A 23,744-nucleotide genomic window follows, 5' to 3' on the forward strand; every position below is an offset into this window, starting at 1 on the left:
TTTGCTTAAGGATCACTCTGATAAATGCAAACAAGACTCATATTATTTATTAGAAGATTGCTGAGATATATAACAGTAATTGTCATACCACTCTGTAGAATTCACTTCCAGAATCTGCTGTTGTTCCTATTGACATAGTAAAAAGTGCCACATTTAAAAAATTCTGTTGAGATATTAAAATATCTAAGTTTTTATTTTCTTCAGATGCATAAATCATTTTTCTATGCATGTTGTTATTTACCAAGCCAATCTGGCTTTCAAATGAGGCAATAGCTCTAGTTTGTACAGTATGGTGTCTGAAGGTATCATTCATATCCGTGTTAATTCAATAATAGACAAGAGAAAAATACTAAAAGATAAAGGAAGTTTAATCTTTGGAATCTAGTATTATATGATACAACATATCATAAGATGAGTGTTTCACTACCTGCTACGTGTCCCCAAAATTAAGTCTGAGGTACAAATAACATTAGTGCCCATTTCACAAGATATACAAGGTTATTCTTTCCTCTTATAAGCTTAATAGCAGCACTTCTAATTTTCTAAGAAAATTAAACAACAAAGAAAGCTTGAGACCAGTTCACTTCAATCAACACAACAAGCACTTGTGAAGAGATTTCTACTTCATTACGACTGTTTAGAGAGAAGCACACAAATGCACAGATGCATAAAGACATATGGGTAAACACTAAAAGTAGTTTGCAATGCTGGGTATTTTAAGCCAACATCAGAAGACCAGTGGCCTGGTTTCAGCCATGGCAAGTGTCCATTGCTTATTTCCTAATTTTCTGTGCATCAAATCTTTGATTATGGAAGAGATGCTCTTGTTTTCTAGGTGAAAATAAGGAAAAGGTGTGATGGGTCCCTGAAGCTCATACTTAGATATTGTCATAAAGACTACCTTTAAATCGTTTAAATTCTGAGGTATGGTCAGAAAATGTTAGGAGATTAAGTACATCTCAAGATATAGAAATCATGTATTGTTGAATTCTCTAAGACAGACACACTCTCTCTCTTTTTCTTCATTTTATGGCATGATATGCTTTTGGAATAATCAGTTTGCACAGTAACACTGAGGCCGAGGAAATTCTAAATGCTTTGATGGTATGGTTGGCACCATCTCTTTATGTCAAATAAATCTCATGCAACCTAGAATTAGAGTCCTCTCCAGGGTAGGGTCAATGGAGAGAGTTCCTCCAGACCCACCTCTGGTCTGTGCTTTCTCATGCAAGTAGCTACTATGGAGAGTGAGAGAAGCATTTAGGTACTTTTTTCCTAGGGGAGCCCATGGCTTTAAAACATTTATAAATTTTCCCCAATTACCAAGCAAATGAGAATGTTTTGCTGTCTGTCTCGAAATACTAAACTTGTCTGTGGCCTTCGTGTGACTTACTTCACTACAGTTACTTTAAACCTGATTTGTATTTTTATAAGAGTGTAGATGGTACCAACACCTTGTGCTCAGCCGCCCTCCTGCACGCATACCTTCCCCGCTGACTGGGCTCTGACAATTCAATGTGATTTGTACCATCTGGGGGTCACTCTCTCAACACACTTGACCTAGACACCCTATGCTGGACTAGCACAGCCCCTGACTCAACTCGTCACCCTTAGACCTCCCTAATGGGTTTTGGACTGAATTTTTTAGGAAGGGAAGAAAAAGAAAAAAACAGGAAAAACTTTCTGTTAAGTCTTCATTGTTTCTACATGTTAAAATCACTTAGAAGTATTCAGAAGAGTTTTTTTGTTTTTTTGTTTTGTTTTGTTTTGTTTTAAATGGTCCCTTGAGGACAAGTCTCCTGCAGGAAGGCAGGCTTTGATCTGTTCCACAGCCATAGTTTTAAATACCAACAAAACAAAGATCAGGGTTGAGATACACTAGCGAGACAATATTATCTTTAGTTTTAGTCCCTGGCTGGACCAAAGAGAAGCAGATAGAGTGAGGAAGATTGTTTCAATTAAACCATGCATATGATTAGAGGGCACCCAGGAAAACAAAGACAAGATCTAAACTATCAATAGAAGGGGTCAAAACTTAGACGGTCCAGGTCTGATGGCCTCAATCTTGAGATCCAGATAGATTCTAAATAGCTCTAGATGCTTCAGATCCCACATATAGGGATTTTAACACTTTGATAATGGTTTTAGATGAAAGTAAATAGTACTTGAAAATATTTGAAAACTCTTCAAAGTGCATAGGAAGTATTTTATCTTTAATTCTTCCTTTAAATGCTCTCTATTTCTGACAAACCTTCATGTAAAAAGACTTCTTAATTATACAAACATTTATTGACTTTTCATTATGTGCTAATTAGGTGGATAAATTCAGTGTAATCTGTCAAGTGTTATGATTCATATGAGAAAAGGATTCTCTGGATGTGCATATAATCATCCCCTCATGGTATGGTCAGAAGAGGCTCCCTGAAGCCCATATCAGAGCACCACATTGAAGGGACTCAAGTGAAGATAGGACATTGTGTCAGGAGGTATGGGAACTCAGAAGCTTGAGAAAACATGTTTGCAGAACATAAGTCATTCAGTTGATCAGTTCTTAGTATTTGAGGTGATGGGGGATTGTGAAAAGCAGCACTCTGAAGGTGTTCCCTCAAGATTTGTTTACCTTGGTTATTAAATCAAGCACTGATCTAGGGGCTGCTTGAAGGGACTTTGTAGATATAATCAAAATTAGGTTACTGAAATCTAATCACTTGAGACATTCAAAGCAGGGAAATTTCTCCAGCTGGAATCAGAGAGATGCAACCGAGCAAAGAGGAAGAAGGGAGAGTAAGGCATTGGATGCACGAGAAGTAGTTCACCCGCTGTTGCTGGCTTTGAAGAAGACAGACAACAGCCAGAGGATGTGGATGGCTTCTAAAAGCTGAGAATGACCCCCAGCTCAAGGCCACCAAGGAAATGAGGACCTCAGTTCTACAAATGCAAGGAAATGAATTCAACCAATCTGAATGATCCTGGAAGTCAGTTCTTCTCAGAGCCTCCCAATAAGAGCCCAACTAGTGAAGACCTTATTTTCATCTTTGTGAAACCAGGAGCAGAGAGACCAGCCTAGTCCACCCAGACTTGTAATCTTCAGAAATATGAGTTAATAAATTGGTGTTATTTTAAACCTCTAAATTGTGGTAATTTGTTATGGCAGCAATAGAAAAATCTAGGAGTAATCATGAAAAATGAGACTAGAAGCAGTGATTTTCAACTGTCCCTAATATTGCTCCCAGGGAACATTTGATGGTACATAGAGACTTTTTTTTTTTTTTTTTTTTTTTTGGTCACTACTGGGACAAGGGGTAGATGGGTGGAGGGAGTTGGGGGGCATGTTTGCTACTGGCATCTAGTAGGTAAAGACCAGGGATACTGCTAGAATTCTATAATGCACAGAACAGTTCCCCACCCCACAGTAAAGTATTATGTGGCCCACAATATCAAGTGTCAAGATGGAGAAATCTTAGATAAAAATTAGGCAATCACTGGCTGGATCATCAAAGGTCTTAGAAGTCCTGATCCTATGGAGTTTGCATTTTATCTACAAGGCTATGAACAGCCATGGAAACATGCTCTTTTCTCCCTCCGGCTACATGGAGAATATGCTATACTGCTTTTGTTTGAAAAAAGGACAGCAAGCAGGACTGAGATAACTATTAGAAGCATTTCTATTATTTAGTAAACATCAACTGAAAAAAAGTAGCTAATAAATTAAATCATATCAAGCTTCTTTGTTGCTCATCTAACATAAATAATCATTTGTTACGCAAGTGGTCATTTAAAAAGTAATAATAATTGCCAAAAAGATGGCTTATAGTGATGAGTCATTCTTAAAACTGGAAGCCTAATGATATTTTTGAAAAAATATTTTAAGGAAAACACCAAAAGGAAGCGTTCACCTAATTAATTTCCTGTGTCTTTGTGAGGCTGGTTCATCATATTAGTGATTTTTCTTATACACAAAATCCTCTGCTTGCTTAGTTCACTGTGTAATTAGGCTACTGAGCATCTACTTCCTTTAAATCCCTTTATCTTAATCTTTTACATTTTCTTTTTAATTAATAGGAACACGATTGCTAGCTCTTACGGTTAAGACTCTGTTTACATTTGTCAGAAACTGCCAAACTGTTTTCCATAGTTACTATACCATTTTGCGTTTCTACCAGCAATGAATGTCTTACTTTCTTTTTCTTTTTCTTTTTTTTTTAATTTATCTGCAAACTTCATTCCCAGGGTGAGCCTAAGACTTTGTTGACTCTGTGTAAGACTTAAAAAGTCAGGAATAAATATAAGGTCTCTTTTATCTCCTTAATCTAACTCTCACAAGCAAATTGGCATGTTTCATATTGATAAGGATAATTGATGAGAATAAATTGAAAGTCCAGGTTGTATTGATTTTCACTAAGATGATTAAAATTTCAATTGAAAATAATAAAAGGGGCGCCTGGGTGGCACAGCGGTTAAGCGTCTGCCTTCGGCTCAGGGCGTGATCTCGGCGATCTGGGATCCAGCCCATCAGGCTCCTCCCTATGAGCCTGCTTCTTCCTCTCCCACTCCCCCTGCTTGTGTTCCCTCTCTCGCTGGCTATCTCTGTCGAATAAATAAAATAAAATCTTAAAAAAAATAATAAAAAAATATATTAACCATATACTCACTTAGTATGGGCTTGACTTAACCACAGACTGATTTCTCCTTTAAAATAATGGTTCCTATTGACTTGCCCTTGTTGATTATTAGATTGCATTTTTTTAAAGATTTTATTTATTTATTTGACAGAGAGAAAGTGCGCAAGCAGGGGGAGCAGCAGGCAGAGGGAGAGGGAGAAGCAGACTCCCTGATGAGCAGGGAGCCCAATGCGGGGCTCTATCCCAGGACCCTGGGATCATGGCCCTAGCCAAAGGCAGACGCCCAATGGACTGACCCACCCAGGCGCCCCGAGATTGCATTATTTTTTGTGTTACTACATCTCATAGCTAATGATATCATATCATCATTCGTGCATATAGGCCTTCTTATTCTTATTGATTTGTTTAGTTTGTATGTGTTCATGCTAAATGAGTATTTTTCCCCTAGGGATTTTAAATTCATTTAAATGGTATAGAATTACATATTTAATTATGTTTTATTTTTTACTAAGCATTCTGTTTTTCAGCTGTATCCACATATTCTCCCTGCATTCATTCCCCGATTTCAGCTGTCCCAGTGACGCACATCCAGGTGATCTCCTACAACTCTCACCACACAAATGATTCTACTGTGACCTCTTCACACACAAACACAGACACTTTTTGCCCAAGCATGTAGGGCATATTAGCAATTTCTTTAGAATATATACCATGGAGCAAAAATTCAGAATTAGAGGATATTCATCTTCTATAATTAGCTAAAATATGTCAGCAATCTCTACCCAGTGTGTACTCCAGTTCACCAGAAACAGTGGTATCATCAGTTTTCTGGTTTTGTTGGTCTTTTAGCTACAGAATATAATGACATTGTATTTTAAATTTATGTCTATTTGATTATTCATGGTTTTGAACATTTCTTCATGTGTGTATTACATTTTGGGGGTTCCTTTTGGGTAAATTGCCTGGTCATGATCTTTGCCTGCTTTTCTGTAACAGTTGCTCTCTGTCTCTTGTTAATTTGTAGGAATTCCTTATATAATGAACCCTTTGTAAATGTCGTACATTACAAAGTATCTTCTGCATTTTGTCTTCTGTATGTTGACTTTGTCTAAAGTTACCCTCATTGGGCTCCTGGGTGGCTTAGTTGGTTAAACATTTGCCTTCGGCTCAGGTCATGATCCCAGGGTCCTAGGATCGAGCCCCACACTGAGTCCCACATCAGGCTCTCTGCTCAGCGGGAAACCTGCTTCTCCTCTCCCTCTACCTGCCCCTGTTTGCCGCTCTGCGTACTTGTGCTCTCTATCAAATAAATAAAAAAATATTTTAAAAAATTAAACAATAAAGTTTCTATCACTGAACAGAAAGACTTAATATTAATTTAATAAAATTCACCTCTTCCTCACCCATCTCATGGTTTGTTCTTTAAATTTTGTTTTTCTGGGTTTTTTTAGTCATTTGCTGACCTTGGGTCTCAAAAGATATTTGCCCACATTTTACTCTATTAACTTTATAATCTTGCCTTTTAAATATGGGTGTTTTTAATTAACTTTTTTGGTTTCAGAATATTTTAAATTTAAAGAAAAATTGTGAAACTAGTTAAGAGAGTTCCAATATAACTCACAGCCAGTATTCTCTATAATTTGTATTAGAACGTTATGTGACACCATTAATGAACAAAATTGATACATTATCATTAAGTAAAGTTCATACTTGATTCAGATCTCTTTAGTTTTTACCAAGTGTCATTTTTCTCTTCCAGGGTGCTGTCCAGGATACCAAAATACATTTAGTGATCATGTCTTCTTAGACTACCCTTGGCTGAGACACTTTTTCAGACATCCCGTGTTTTTGATGGTCTTGACAATATGGAGGAATACTGGTCAGGTATATTATAAAACGTCCTTCTCAGGATTTTTCTGATGTTCTTCTCATGCTTAGGCTGGGGTTATAGGTTTTGGAGAAGACTGCCATGATAAAGTGCCATTTTCATCACATCATATCAAGGGTAAATAGTTTCAACATGATTTATCAATGTTGATGTTGACCTTAATCACCTCGCTGATACAGTGTTGATCTTGTTTCTCCACTAAATAGTTTACTGTTTCCCCCCTTTTACCCATACTGCACCCTTTAAAGGAGGCCACTGTGCTTAGCCCACTCAAGAAGTGGAGAATTATACTCAATCTTATTGAGGGGGAAGTATCAACAAAAATTATTTGGAATTCATCTATATAGGAGAGTTGTTCATTCCTCCTATTATTTATTTATTCAATTATGTATGTTTAGTAGTATGGACTTATGGATATTTATTTATACATTGGATTATAATCCAATACTACTTTATTTATTTTGATACTCAAATTCTGCCAGCTTTGGTCTTTGGGAACTCTTTCAGTTGGCTTTTACACCCTTGGACATGTTTCAATATCATGAATTCTTTAAGTACTTCCTTATTTTCTGGCACTGTAATATGTGCCAGGCATATCTTACTATTTTCTGCCCCAGTCCTAGAATTAGCCATTTCTCCAAAGAGCCTTGGTTCCTTTTATTGGAAAATGGTATTAGAAACCAAGATCTTAGGGGCGCCTGGGTGGCTCAGTCATTAAGCGTCTGCCTTCGGCTTAGGGCGTGATCCCAGGGTCCTGGGATTGAGCCCCGTGTCGGGCTCCCTGCTTTGCTGGGAGCCTGCTTCTTCCTCTCCCACTCCCCCTGATTGTGTTCCCTCTCTCACTGGCTATTTCTCTCTCTCTCAAATAAATAAATAAAATCTCAATAAAAAAAAAAAAGAAAAGAAACCAAGATCTTAGCACTAGATAAACTCATTGCAACTGGACTGTTACTGGTTTTAGGCCCTCTCAGCTGACAAACCAAGGAAATATATATATAATATTATATTATAACTATATATTACAATCTCCATGAATACATGCAAATCTCTAAGTATTTCTATACATGACCATGTGTACCTATATTGAGCTAAACGTGAGTTTCACTGATGTCTCCAACTGTAATCCATTACAAGCATCATCTAAGCCTCCTCTTCTTTCTTATTTGTAACTTCCTACTCCAATAATGAGAAACCTGGCTTTACCATCCACCATCTGTTTATTTAATTGTTCAATTCTGGTAAAAGTGTATATGCTTCAGAATTGTTAGTCTGTAGGTCCATGGAAAACAACTTTATCAACTAGAGTATAGTGCTTAATTGCACTTACTTTTTTCTTAAGTCTTACATACTCCAATAATTTCCAAAGTTACTTAGGTCAACACCTTCTTACCCATCTCCTTCAGTGAGATTGTTTCACTCTTTTGTAGTATAGTTACATTATTTTATCATATTTTGTATTCCATACTGACCTCTTAAACTTCTTAAAATTTGTATATATTAAGGTTAATTCTTTGTAATGTGAAGTTCTATTGGTTTTGACAAATGCATAATGTCTTGTATCTCCCATTAGATTATCATACAAAATAATTTCACTGCCTTAAATAATTCCCTATACAATCTTCTCCACTACTCCCACTCCTGAAGTTTTGACAACCACGTGTTCGTTTGCTGCCTCAATTTTTTTGGTCTTTTCTAGAACACCAAATTAGTAGAATCATGCAGCATAGAGCCATTTCAAAATGGATTCTTTCACTTAGCAATATGCACTTAAGATTCATTCATGTCTTTGTACATTGATAGCTATTCCTTTTTATGGCTGTATAGTTTTCCATTGCATGAATATACCAAGGTTTAACCATTCACCTTGCAAAGGACATCTAGATTGCTTCCAGTTTTTCATAATTGTTCATAAAGTTGCTACGAACATTCATGGGCTGTTTTTTTTGTGTGTGTGTGTGGACATAAGTTTCAAATCAAATCCAGTAATTGCTAGATCATATGGTAAGGCAATATTTAGCTTTGTAAGACACTGCCAAATTGTCTTTGAAAGTGAATGTACTACTTTGCATTCCCCCTAGCAATGAATGAGTTACCGTCACGGCATCTTTGCCAGCAACCGATATTCTCAGTCTTTGTTGGATTTTAGCCATTCTAATGCATGTTTAGTTGTATCCCATTGTTGCCTTAATTTGCATTTCCCTAATGACAAATAATGTTGGAAACATTTTCATATACTTATTTGCCATCTGTATATCTTTTTTGGTGAGGTGTCTGTTCAAATGTTTTATTCATTTTTTAAATTGGATTGTTTGTTTTCTTATTGTTGACTTTTAAGAGGTTTTTATATACTTTGGATACAGGTCCTCTATCAGATACGTGTTTTCCAAATATTTTCTCCCCATTCATGGTGCACCTTTTCATTCTCTTGAAGTTATTTTCAAGGAGCAGAAGTTTTTAATTTACTGACGCGCAACTTAAAAATTGTTTCTTTCATGGATCATGCTTTTGGTGTTTTCCCTAAAAATTTATCACCAACCACAAAGTCATGTAGATTTCTTTTTATATTTTCTTCTAAAAGTTTTATAGTTTTCTATTTTGTAGTTAGCTCTATTTTGAGTTAATGCTTGTAAAACAGTGTAGGTCTGTGTCTAGAATCATTTTTTTTATATGGACATCTAAATGTCCAGGACCATTTGTTGAAAAGACTATCCTTTCTCCTTTGAATTGCCTTTGAATCTTTGACAAATATTAATTGACTACATTTGTGTGAGTCTATTTCTGGGCTATTTATTCTCCATTGATTAATGTGTCTATTCTTTCCCCAATACCATGTTGTCTTGATTACTGTGGCTTTATAGTAAGTCTTAAGTAGGGGGGGAATCTCCAACTTTGTTCTTCATTATATTGTGTTGGATAATCTAATTCTTTTGCCTTCCCATATAAACTTTAAAATTATTTTTTCAATATCTATAAAATAGCTTGTAGAGATTTTTATTGAGATGTGCTCAATCAGGAGCTTGATTTTGAAAGAATTAGCATCATTGTAATATTGAATCTTCCATCCATGAACATGGAACATCAGCCAATTTATATAGACACTTTTTTTTTCTTTTATCAGTGTTTTATAACATAATAGGTTTTTAATATAACCAAGTTAACTTTTGTGTATGATCTTGGTAAGGGATTTGGTTATGTTTTCCTTCATGAAAACCATATACTTAACTGAAAACCATTATACTCAACAATCCATGCTCCCTTGTTGGTTTGTGACTTCACGTTTATTGAATATTTAATTTTGTAGACACATTTGCTTATAAGCTCTCTAGTTTGTCCATTGGATTTTTTTTTATTTTTTGCATTGATGCTATATATAATTTTTTGACCAAATCTTTGAAATGAGTCTTAATATCTGGTAGGAAAGTCCCATTCTCTCTTTTTAATGTTGAATTGGTGAGTCAATTCAAATATTTTAATTTTAAAATTTTATAATAAAATTTTAAATTTACTTAAAATTTAAGTAAATATGTAAAGTTCTTAAGAAATGCTAATTGGAGTTTTGATTAGAATTTCAGTAAATTTTAGGAGAATTTGTATCTTTATATAAATTGAAGAACATGGACTGTTGAAGGACATGGATTACCTCTCAATTTTTCTTTTTTAAAATTGTGTTCTATTTTTGTATAAGTTAATTGTCATGTACTTTATATTTTTGTTATTATGAATGTTACATTGTATTTTTTGTATTTTTCACTCAATTACTACTATGTGAGAGAGATGAATGTTATTGATATTTGTAGGTTTGATTTTTTTTCTAATATTTTTTCCTAGTGTTTTTAATTTTTTTTTTTAACAGAGAAGAAGCGTGAGCAGGGAGGGGCAGAGGGAGAGAGAGAATCTTAAGCAGGCTCCTGCCCAGTGTGTAGCCTGATGCAGCACTCAATCTCACAACCCTGAGATCATGACCTGAGCTGAAACCAAAAGTCAGATGCTGAACTGACTGAGCCACCGTAGTGCCTCTAATTTTTTTTTTTGGTAGGTAGATAATCACATCATTCCCAAAAGATGTCTGTTTTTTCACTCACCTTCCAATTCTTAAATCCCTAGGGGTTTTTTTCCCTTTTTTTATTTCACTGGCCTTGACCTCTAGAACTAATCTCAGAGGAAAACTTTTAGAGTTTCCCCAGTAAATATAAATTGATTGTAGAATTTTGACACATAATGCTTAACACACTGAAACAGTTCCCTCTTATTTGTAACTTGCTGGGTGTTATTATAAATAATTGTTGAACCATATTAAATATTTTCTTCCCTGGATTAAGGAGATAATTATCTGATTTTTCTCTTTTAGATGAATAGTATAATAAAATACATTGCAATATTTTCTGATGTTAAACCAACCATACATTCCTTGGATTAATTCTACCTATTCATGATTCATAATTTTGAAATTAGGTGTTCATTTACTATTATTTTATTTAGTGTTTTTTACATCAAGCTTCTTAATCAGAATTACCCAAATTTCCCTTTCTTTGTAATTTCCCCATGTAGTTTTGTATCAATAAAAATCAGATTTAAAAATTGACCTGGCATGTTTTTACTCTTTTTTGTGTGTTAGCACAAACTGACCCTATCGGGAATAAACTATTATATGAAACTACACTTTAAAATTTTGTAGAATTGATCTATAATGCCATATATAATTTTGTGTTCTTAAGAGGGGGAATCTTTGACTATGTCAGATTTCATTTGTTTATTACCATTTAATATGGTCTATTGACATCTTTGTATTTTTTTCTTGCACCAATTTTGGCATTTCATGCATTTCTAACTATTAGGTTATAATCTTCTTAAGATCTTTTACCTGGTATTAACTCTTGTCTTTGCTACTTATTAGGTGAGTCTTCCTTTCCTAATTTATAAACAAGGATATTGGCACTAGAATAGTCTGCATCACAGAATTATTGTATGGGTCAAGACTATAAGGATAAGATTACTGTAAATAACTTAATATAGCCAAAGAAACATCACCCATCACCATTTCATTTCAGTTTACAAATTTTGTCAACTAAGTGATTAACAAGTAATCATTTTAATAATGCTAGCTGTAAGGCATAATGAATGTCACTTAAAATTCTGAGTCTCAGTTTTATCATCTACAATGTTAAGGGTTTTAACTAAGTGATTCTTAAGTTTTCTTCAAACTCTTTTTATCAAGGGCTCTATTCTTCCTAACAATTGAAATTTTCAGTAATGAGTTTGGAGCATTCATGAGTTATTCACATAAAGATGTATAGTTTTGAAGATATAAGTAGGGTCCTTAGAAATTGGAGTCTAAGCTTTATAACCAACATCTTAGTCCAAATTAAATTAAAGGCAGTGGAAAAGATCTTCTAGGAAGGGTTAGTAGAGTTGGAAATGGGTAAAAGTATTCTCTCTCCTGAGGGTACCACATTTTTAGTAGAAAAGAAACATACTAAAATGATGTAAATTGGATGTCTAGAGTCATGAGGAAAATCCAATTTGTTATTATTTTTTTGTAAGTAATCTGTATGACCAACATGGGGCTTAAACTCAAAACAGCCAAGATCAAGAGTTACATGTTATACCAACTGAGTCAGCCAGGTGCCCCAGGAAAACCCTATTTGCAATGTATCTCAGGCCATGAAGAAGGCCACCAAAATCTATTATTTATTGCCATATAGCAATATTACCACAAAGTTAAGTGACTTCAAAAAATGTATTTATTATCTCACAGTATCTGTGGATCTGGATTCTGGGCACGAACTTAGATAGGTTCTTTCCAAGGGTGCAGTCAAGGTGTTTACCAGGTCTGGGCTCTTATCAGCAGCTTGCCTGGAGAACAAACTTCTTTTTCTTCTTCTTTTTTCTTTTCTTTAAGACTTTTTTTTTGTTTTTTTTAAAGATTTTATTTATTTATCCGACAGAGATAGACACAGCCAGCACGAGAGGGAACACAAGCAGGGGGAGAGGGAGAGGAAGAAGCAGGCTCACAGCAGAGGAGCCCGATGTGGGACTCGATCCCAGAACGCTGGGATCACACCCTGAGCCGAAGGCAGACATTTAACCGCTGAGCCACCCAGGCACCCCAGACTTTTTTTTTTAAAGAGCAGTTTTAGGTTGATAATGAAATTGAGAGGAAGATACAGAGATTTCCCATATATTTCTTCCCCTCACACATACACCTCCCCCATTAATAACATGCCCAACTAAACTATATTTGTTATAATTGATCAACCTACAATGTCACATCATGATCATCCAAAGTCCATAGTTTTATGAGGGTGTATTCTTGGTGTTGTACATTCTGTAGGTTTGGACAAATGTATTATGATGTATAGCCATCATTAAATACAATATACAGTATTCTCACTGCCCTAAAAATCTTTCATGTTCTACCTATTCATCCCTCCTACTCCACACCAGTTCCTGGCAACTACTAATCTTTTTACTGTCTCCACAGTGTTGCCTTTTCTAGAATGCCATATAGTTGGAATCATATAGTATATAGCCTTTTCAGGTTGTTTTCTTTCATTTAGTAACATGCATTTAAATTTCCTCCATGTCTTTTCATGACTTGTTAGCTCATTTCTTTTTAGCAGTGAATAATATTCTATTGTCTAGATGTACCACAGTTTATTTACCCACTCACCTACTCAAGGACCTCTTCGTTGCTTCAATGTTTGGCAATTATGAATAAAGCTGCTATGAATAAACATTCATGTGCAGGTTTTTGTGTGAACATTAATTTTCATCTCCTTTGGGTAAATATCAAGGAGTGCAGTTGCTAGATCATATAATAAGAAAATGTTTAGTTTTATAAGAAACCATCAAACTGCCTTCTAAAGTGACTCATTTTGCATTCCCATCAGCAACGAATGAGAGTTTCAGTTGCACAATATACTCACCAGCATTTGGTGCTGTCAATGTTCAGGATCTTGGCCATTCTATTAGGAATGTAATAATCCTCTTTTAAACGCAGGTAGCAGTTGGTCTTGTGTTTATAGGATTGAGGGCTTTAGTTTCTTATTGGTCTCAGTTCCTGGAGGCCACTCATGGTTTCTTGCTCCTTGGGTTCCCCAGTATGGCTGCTTGCCTCCTCTAAATCAAAAAGGGAGTAAGAGACAGTAGGATATTGAAGAAGCAATGTCATGTGAAGTGGAGGGTTCCATTAAGTTGAAGATTTTAAAAACTCTTCATGTGATTTTGTACCTACACTTAATTGAATTAAGAAATGATTTGGAGTTGACAACATGAAAACCTGATGTGCACAGCAGTCTATCCAAAAGTCAGACTGTACAAAGAAATAAAAGGGGAGCTCTTAAAGGAAGATACAGAGAAAGGAGAGGTATACTCTTGCTACTTTTGCTTTTTAGGTAATAAAAATGCTGAACAAAATTAACATTCCCTCAATGCTTTCATAAAAAATATATTTTATGGAAATATCTTTTTAATTCTTAATAATCTATCCTGGGGTGTTTGTCTAAACTAGTATTATATTTGATACTAATTTTTATTTAAATGATGGCTTAGATTTTACTAAATATCTAATATTTATTTATTTATTTAAAAATGTGCCACGTTTTAAGCCAAAGGTTATAACACTATTTTTTAATTTTTCATTTATTTCATTTGTTTTTCATTAACACTTCATATGTTACATTCTTGTGCACTACAGTGCACTACTATCCTTATTTAACATGTGAACATTGCACGCATTTGAAGTAGACTAAACACTAATATGTAATTTGTTCACCCATATACTGGATCCATTTCCTAGTTATGGCTATGCATCCAACAGCAACCTCAGGCCACTGAGTCATCTTCTCTATCATGCCTTTTGTATTCTGTTGTACTCAGGCAGGTACATGCAAAGAGCAAGGGTGGCTATCAGCCACTCCAGACATCTCACATCTCTTTTTCAATAATTCCAGTTGTAGTTCTGAGCTGAAATATAACTGAGATTAACTGGCTAGTCTGGGTTTTGAGCCCACCGATTGTGTAAGGGAAGTGGGATCAGCTCCACCCTGACAGGTGGGGAGGAAATTTCCTCAAGGAAAGTCAAAATGTTGTACCAAAAAGAAAGGGAAAAAGAGGCTAGTCAAGAACAAGAGATGTTGAGTGTAAGAGTGCTCTTGCAGGTTAAGAATATATCCCAGGGGCGCCTGGGTGGCACAGTGGTTAAGCGTCTGCCTTTGGCTCAGGGCGTGATCCCGGTGTTATGGGATCGAGCCCCACATCAGGCTCTCTCGCTATGAGCCTGCTTCTTCCTCTCCCACTCCCCCTGCTTGTGTTCCCTCTCTCACTGGCTGTCTCTCTCTGTCAAATAAATAAATAAAATCTTTAAAAAAAAATATATCCCAGAGTCTATAACTTGTGTGTGGTTGGAGATGGCCCCCGACCTAGAGCTTATAATTCCAAATCGAGAGCTTGTTTTACTACACCATAATTTCCCCTGATTCAGGAAGAAGCCTGTGCTTATTTTGTGGAATACGTTAGGATACATGTTATGTCACTTGAGGAGTCAGTAAGATATGTATAACATATATGTTTCCCACTCTGAATTCCTTTAGCTGCTCCTAGCCACCTTCACCACTAAACCGACTGACTATACAAATCAGAGTAGCACTTAAAATCAGAGCTACTCTTTCCCTTTCAACTTTCCTGTGGCTAGAACATTTGTTTAAGTCATTATATTATATCCGTACTGTGACGCAGTAAAGTAAAAATAGGAAGAGAGATTGGATCAACCAAAATAATAATAATAATAATGATAATAAATTTGGATATGTGCTTTCAGCAGAGCATATACTGCAAGTGCTAGTGATAAATGTTGAAGCACAATTCCCTGAAGTGTGGATAGTCCAGTACGACATAACCAAGGGTTGGTTAAACATGGAAAATAAGTTATAGCTTCACGAATTCCCAGTCAAGATTCCTGACACTGAATTACTCTGCAGTATAATGAGAGGACTATTTTAACCCAGCAAGAACATTCTATTTCAAAGCAATTCAAAAATTGAAACCAACATATTACACAGGGCAAACCCAAATGCAAAAATGGAATGAAAAGTAATGCAAAAGGATAAAATTTCATACTTTATACATAATGATAATCATTATTACATTAGATTGAATTCTGTATTCAGAAATGTTTCTTTCTTCTCTAATATGAATTTAATTCCTTAAAGGTTTATTCAACAACTTATAATAAATGATCAATGGAAACCTGAAGAAAAGTTCCTAATAGTTTTATTACTGAAATGTATCGTTTCTACAAAGTTTTCTTCAATTTTTATGTAAAACTTAAGTGTAAAATTGTAAATTTTTAAAATTTCAGAATTGTAAAACTAAAATATAATATGTACATTTAAAAAATTTCACTAAAAATATTTTGAGTTTTTTTAAAGTCCCAGTTTACCTTAGGTCAGACTTTTGTGTTTATTAATTTCTTTCCTATAAGGATGATGGTCATTCACTGTATAATTTCCAATGATTGCATTGTTTTTCATTTGAAAAGGTACTTCAGGGGGTGAACAAAATGACCTTGACACACATTTCCCCTGAAGACAGCTTATTGCACCATCGTGATCATGGAGACCGCACACAATATCTATCATGGAGTATGTAGGGATACAGAGTACGTTTGGAGAAAGGAATGATTATTTCCAGTTGGTAGCACCAGAGAAAATGTCTTGGAGAAGGTGGCATTTGAGCTAGACTGGACATATGGATATGGAAAATAAAAAGATTTTAGGTAAAGGAAATAAGAGGAAAATCCTAAGCTTGCTGTTTGTGCACTCTCTCTCTCTCTCTCTCTCTCTCTCTGGTCTACCCTCTAGAGACAACAGACTATTTAACTAGTCCCTAAACACTCTAGGTTCTTTTAGAGTTCAGTTCACATTAATGTCTGGAATGCCCTAACCTCCTCTAAGAAAATAGTATCTTCAGAGGTCAGTCTCACATGCTACTTCCCTGGAGAGACTTCGAAAGTGCTGGAACAGTATTATGAAGTGATCAGAGCTGTGCTTTTTGAAGTTTAATATAACCACAAGGTAGAAGATGGTCAGAACCAGATGATAAGAAATGCAATTGTGTTAATGTGAGGAAGCAGGAGCTACATATTAGATTATACCCCTGTCCAGGAAGAGGTAGAGATAGGTGTGAGAGAGATTTGGTTGCTGATTAATCATACTATAATTTCTGCTTCCTTATCTTGGGCTAAGGTAATTCCTTTAAGATAAACCAGAAACACAGAAGGGGAAATATTTGGGATGGAAAATAATCTATTGGATTCCAGTCATATTGAGTTAGAGATTTGTGGGGCATCTAAATGGAGATGTTCCATAGACAACTGGAAATGAGAATCTAGAGCTTATCAGGACAAAAGTATCAAGAGTTTGGCCTCATACAAATGATCACTGAAATAATAAAAACTAGACTAAAATGATAAGGAAGATACACAGAAATGAGAAAAAGTTACTGCAGTTGTAACTGTGTTGCTTTAAATATATTGTGCATAAATGTCAGTATCATATGGCATGGGAAGTGAAGAAACGTTAATACCTGAAGATGTTTAAATAGACTGCTTTCTGTAGGAGTTCACCTACACTGAGGATTCACCAAGAATTCACCAAGACCATCTGATTCCAATGTATTGGACCATTTAATGAGCTAAATATACAATCTGAAGTTAAAGGTTAATAGGCAACTCTCCCCCAAAATAGACACACGTTCCAAATGTCTGTGACATTTACTGAAGTCATTTTGGTAAATTCTTGGTGCCATTTTTACATTGTCAAAAGATATCTCCACNTGACCATCTGTGACATTTACTGAAGTCATTTTGGTAAATTCTTGGTGCCATTTTTACATTGTCAAAAGATATCTCCACTAGTTGGTGACTGAATTTTCAATAGGAGCAAACATTCTTTGTCTGTATGTAGGATAATGGAATCATCCACTTAATAAGTTAATTTAAAAAATCTACATACCATATGCAAGTGTCAAATGCATTTTTTTTAAAGATTTTATTTATTTGACAGAGAGAGTCAGTGAGAGAGGGAACACAAGCAGGGGGAGTGGGAGAGAGAGAAGCAGGCTTCCCGCTGAGCAGGGAGACCGATGTGGGGCTCAATGCCAGAACGCTGGGATCCTGACCTGAGCCGAAGACAGACACTTAAGGACTGAGCCACCTAAGCGCCCCTCAAATGCATTTTAAAAGAGCGTAAGTTGCTTTGCTTCTTATCTGGTTCAGAAACAAAATATTTAATTATATTTCCTAACCATGATTTGTTTCTGGTCAATGGTTTTTACTATAATCAAATTCTATTGTTTTTGCAGCTTATATTTAGAATTAACAAAAAATTAGAACTGATATAAAAAAATGCAGTATTACTAGCACCACCAATCTCATCTGTTATTGTCACCAAACAAGGGTTGAAGGATTGGTCTACTTTGCTCCTGTCAGCAGTCATTTTAATCCAATTTCTTTTAAATTGGATTTTTATATTGAACACAAAAACATAGAGTAGACTGCATAGCTTCTATATGTTAATAGTTTATCTAACTTAATATACATTTTAAAGTATGATTGACTACATCTAACTTTGAAGAATCAAAACTTTCTAGTTTTTATCTTCAGTTAACTTTATAGTTTAAATGTTGAATTATCATCCCTCTTGGGCAATTTCCTGCCTAGTACGAGAGCAAAATGACAGAATACCCCCAATCCTAGTCCCTGTGGGCTCACAATGTGATTTATTTAAATAATAAACAAAATAAATTAGAGTTTGGGGGCCATGACCTACATACCCATTGTTGAGTTTGTTGTAAAACTAAGCAAACTCTTTAATTCCTCCAGATTAACTAGACTAAATACTTCATACAGAAGTGATTCAGTGATTTGATTTTGCAGAATGAGATAAAATTTTCTAACATGTTTAATGCACATTATCATTTTGAAGAGCCTCAAAAACTCTCTCTATGGGGTGCTGAGCTAAATATACGCAAATGAGTAAAATAAATATGGCCTAAATACATGATGAATTTAAATTTGGTCCCAAAATGCTGACACATTTATTGGGCAGGAATTCCTGTTGGTATGACTGAACATTCAATACAACACCAGGTGATTGTTGCTCTTTTTTTTCCCTTTCAAATAGATGATGTGAATGTGAGCTAATGTCAACACAGTGCAAAGCAACGATTATCTTATTTCTCATCTATTTTGCTAGCTTTTCCTATTTAGAATACCTTACTCTTCCTTCCCTAGCAATGTGACCTCATCATGTACAGGGAACTTTCATTTTCTACATCTACTTTTAATCATGTGAATCTGCTTTTACTTAACGACTTCCTGGCCACACTTGTTTTGTTACAGTTTTGGTAACTCCAGGAGTAAATGTGAGATTACAAAGGAGAAAAATCAGGTCCACTGGCTCCTCTCTGCTAACGGAAGAAGAAGTCAAAAGCTGTCTGACATAATCTTCCCAAGAGTTACTAATGAGGACATCTCAGTCTTATGTCTACAGATTGGAGGACTGAGGTATCCCTGAGCAAATGTTACAAAAAACTATTCACTTATGGATCCTATCTCGAAGGGTTTGAGGTGAATAGGAATGTAATCAAGATTTAGATAAGCAGCTCTTGCTAACTCCTTGAAGATAAGTGGGTTTGAGAATTTTAACTATAAAGATGGCTACCCCTGGATCTGGAAAGAGACTCCCTGGCACTTCCAAGGGCATTTAAATAGATAGCAGTGAAGTGATTCATCTGTATGTCTAATTTCACTTCAAATGTTGCAATAGATGTTTAGCAGACATGATTACCATCTGTCTTGACTCATATAAAAGAAAAAAAAAAAAAGAAAAGAAGCTTTTCCTGGCCTAAGTGGCCTTAGATTGGAAAAAAGGAAAAGGAAAGAGAGAATGTGTGAATATGCCTGAGAAAGACATTTCCAAAAGCAGAATGAACTGAACTAGGAGAGGCGAAAGAAAAAAATGGAGAGAATTAGTCCAGGAAATCTGGACTAGAAACCAGACATATTCATTGGAATGACACAGGTAGTTGAAACAAAGTGAATTCTAAGAGCTGGTAAGTAGTCTGGATATATAATACTAGGCAAACCAGTGAAGCAACCACATTCACAGTAGGGTTCTGCCAGACAGAGAATCAGGGACTCAAGCACTGGTTATGGGCAGATCCCATCTAGGCACTGATCTAGGATTCCAAGGTTGCTAGGATTCCATCTCTGGTTAGAAGTGAGATAATTAGGCAAAGCTCCCCACATAGAAGAAATGCAATATTATGCATGTTATCAATACAAGATTGTAAGCCACAGCTTAGCTTAAACAGTGCAGGTACTTCACCATTGGAATTGCAGTTTAAGGTAGGGACTTGGTTCACAGGATTAAGGGGAAAAGGGAAGCTCATCATTAAGGGTATAGCCAGCTGGATTTTCTAAACTAGATTTCCTAAACTAGAACTCCTTTACTCTCCACTGATTGGGACAGTTTTGTTTTTCCTCAAAACACCTGCTCTTTCCATCATCATACAATAATACTTCTGACATGTCCTAGGAGGCATGAGAATTGAATTATATCAGGAGCATAGACTTCACAATGTTTTCATGGGAATTGGTTAACTGGAGTGGCACAGTTAGGGTGTGAAGAAGGACTTTGGGTGAATAGGTAAGAGAAAACGAAAGAATTACGTGTTAGAAGAAATCTCAAGTGATATGGTTTACTGTTTTAATCATTAGGATGATAGAAACTTCATTTTATTCTAAGAGTTGTAGTATTTTCAGACTAGAAAGAATTTAGAAAATTAGGTTATTCGACTCTTCAGATTTACAAGTAAAAAAGACAAAGACCCATATCAAGAACATAAATTAGCCTGAAATTAAGGCTTCTCTAGTTCTTCATGGGAGCTCTACTGAGCCTGCACTTCTCCCTTTTAGTGTAAGTGATGCACGGCCATGGTTTGAGGGGAGAAGTGAGGTCAATAAAATGAGGGAAAGGGAAGAGAGTGTAAGGCACCAGAGTATCATGAAGAAGGACTAAGAAACTAGGCAGCCAAGTACTTATTCCTCTGGCTTTCTGACCCTTCCAATTTGATTGTTGAGATCTCACAGGGTGTTTGGGCCCTGGAAAGTATAAGAGATTTTCGGATCATTAATAATGGTAAAGTTCATTATGAAGTTGATTTGTAAGTGAACAATACAATAATAGAAAAGTCAATTGACTAGGTATGTACGTAAAATTGCAGGCTTTAATTCTAGGATGATTTTGATAACTACAACTACTAGGAAGCCTAAGAATAATTTATTTGCTTATTAACCAAGGGCTTTCTCATCAAAAAGAAACTGAACTGACTGTAAGTTGATCATAATAAAAATACAGAAAGGAAGGAAGGAAGGAAGGAAAGAAAGAAAAAGAAAGAAAGAAAGAAAGAAAGAAAGAAAGAAAGAAAGAAAAAACAACTCTCAGCTGTGTCCTAACTGTAGACTTTTCATCACTGTTGACAATGAAAATGAGAGTCATAAAGAACACAGCTGGAATTTTAACTCTTAAGTTGAGATCAAAGATTTGGCAGTTAGAAAAATCATCCCTTTGACTTGTAAACAAAACAAATCTTATATGGATGTCAGAATAAATAAAGTATTTCTTTTTTAAACAGTTACTGTTTTGGCTAAACTGTACTCATACCTATTAAAAGATTTAAGATAGAGAATTTATCACTCTTATTGCCATCTTAACCTCAGACACAATTATTTAAAATGAAATAAATATATACTTAGCAAACAAGAAAGATATATTACTAATTGTCCACTGGGCAGTCAATTGCCAGTTAGAGTAGCCACTTGTGTAAACTCTGTCAAACATGCTGACCCAAACACGTCTCTAGCGATTTCCAACATCTGGCTTAAAAGCTTCCCTGTAATTATTTTCATTTTGCATAAGCAAAACTCACTAAACCCTGCATCTGTGGTTGTGATATACAAAACATATAAATTTGGAGGAATTCATTAGATAATGCCAAAGAAAATGTACCAATGGCTCAATGCCATTTAACTCCTGTACTTTTCATGAATTAGCCTAGCAGGAAAGGCCTTCTTCCCTTCAAAAGTTTACATAGACTATGCAGTGCTGCTTGAATTTGTTCTGCTATAGTTTTGCTGGAGTGCTTAATACACAGAAATTGACATATAGGAAAGTTACAAAATCTGAATACTTTTTCTTAACGTCTTTGCCATTTCTGAGTTTCTACAGAAAAAACAGCTAATAAGATGATACAGTTATCAGATACGTAGATAAGAAGTATTACCTAGAATTTTGCTACTATAAAGTGGTGAATCTGATTTTGGTACAATTTTCTTGGGAGAATGCTTAAAGCACATGTAACACATTGTTTTATTAAGCATTTTCCAAATTCTAATGGTGTACAAAGATATGGATTCTCAAAAGACTGCAGGTAGTCTAAAATCCTAAATTAAAGATGCATACAAATGGAGTACACATTTTTTCGATATACGGAAAACCTCCCCATTATATCATAACTTGTTCTAAACATGTTTTGTTCTTTTTTTTTTTTAATGATTTTTTATTATGTTAGTCACCATACAGTACATCCCCGGATTCCGATGTAAAGTTCGATGCTCCATTATAAAAATGTTTTGTTCTAATTGTATGTCAGAATGCCACAATAAAACACTACTTGATTATACTTTGACTTATTAACCTCAGCTAAGTATACTCATCCACATCAAAATGTTCAGAATTGTTTTGAATATATGTTTATTTTCTTAGCTCTCATATTTGCTTTGCTATTTCTCTCAACCTGTTCTAGGGAAACTGGAATAGTCTAGGTTGGATGATGTATATTTATTAGCTTCAGAACCACATCTGTGTGCTCAGATTGGAGGAAAGGTCATAAACACAATGAATGTTGCTAGGAAACCATGCCTTTTAGTCAATTTAGTTGTGAAGATGAAAGGGTTTTTTGGTACAAAGATGGGCTATTTGTATAGTACAATGAATAATCATTTTATTTTGATCTTTGAATTTATCATTTAAAAATAACACTTTTCATTAGTAGCTTTTCCTATTTATTACTTACTTGGATTTCAAATGTTTGAAATTCAAGACGTGAATGTAGCTTTCTATGAAAAGAAAGAGCTATTACAATTTTCATTTAAAGAAAATAATCTTGGTGAAATTTAAGGATATCTAATCCTTAGAGAAAGACATGTGAATCATAAAAAGCTTAATAATCAAATAATAAAAGTCAAGGAACAAGTAGCTAGGTCCCTTGAAATAACTATTAAAAAGATTTTGAAAGTTCAAGTGCCATAAACAACCTGACACTTCTTTTGTGTTTCAAAGCTACAGGACCACAATCTTGGCAACTCTTCACAAAGAGTAAAATAAAGCACACATGTTTTATTGGTCAACGATGATTAGATGACCCTTGGACATAACTAAGTACCCTAATTCCACAGGACTGTATTAGCCCACTTAAGTACCTAATTAGAAGCTTATGTTGGCTGTGCCTATATCTATTGATTTTGAATCAAAATGTAACTTTAACCATGTAATTTTTTATTGGCTCCCTTTCACTTGAACATTTAAGTAGTATTTGGTGGCACAGGCTATATTGATGATGACAAATCCATCAGGTTAGTACGGCAATAGACAGCTGGCTTTTTAAATATGTGGCTTATATCCCTTCTTTTTAATACTGTTTCCTTCCATCCTATTTGATTCTGCTGGCTCTGTTAATCACTTGGCCGAATCTTTCCTCCACAGGAATGAATATGTCACTCAGGTCGGCCAGTCAGAATAATGTGTTTGAGGTCACGTGTGTTTGAGGAAGGGAAAGAAGGCCAGTGTAAATGGAGCAGAATCGGGGGTGAGGTGATAAAAAATGAGGTTGTAGAAATAGGCAAAAGCCAGACTGTGTAGAACCTTGTGGGCCAGAGTAAAAAGCTTCAACTTTATTTAAGGATGATGGGAAACCTGCAATTAAGTAGAAAGAAGTGTGACATGATCTAATTTATGGTTTTGAAACCGTCACCAAGGAACCAAGCTAGCATTTAGGAGCTGTTATGGTAGTATTGGTGAAAAGTGATGCTGGCTTGCTAGGGCTTGCTAGAGCGGTAGCAATGGAAATGGACAGAAGTTGATGGACTCGAAATAACTTTCAAAGATGGAGCT

General features: G+C 35.4%; 1 long non-coding RNA gene across 1 annotated transcript in view; it reads right to left on the reverse strand.

Annotated features, from left to right (window-relative positions):
• Window positions 1-13,443: 13,443 nt before the first annotated feature.
• Window positions 13,444-23,744, reverse strand: part of LOC117797256 — a 168,093-nt gene continuing 157,792 nt past the window's right edge. The window contains exon 7 of the long non-coding RNA XR_004622199.1: window positions 13,444-13,629. This is a non-coding gene — a long non-coding RNA (uncharacterized LOC117797256). The remainder of the gene's footprint in view (window positions 13,630-23,744) is intronic.

This window comes from Ailuropoda melanoleuca, chromosome 20, assembly GCF_002007445.2.
Source record: "Ailuropoda melanoleuca isolate Jingjing chromosome 20, ASM200744v2, whole genome shotgun sequence".
NCBI lineage: Eukaryota > Metazoa > Chordata > Mammalia > Carnivora > Ursidae > Ailuropoda > Ailuropoda melanoleuca.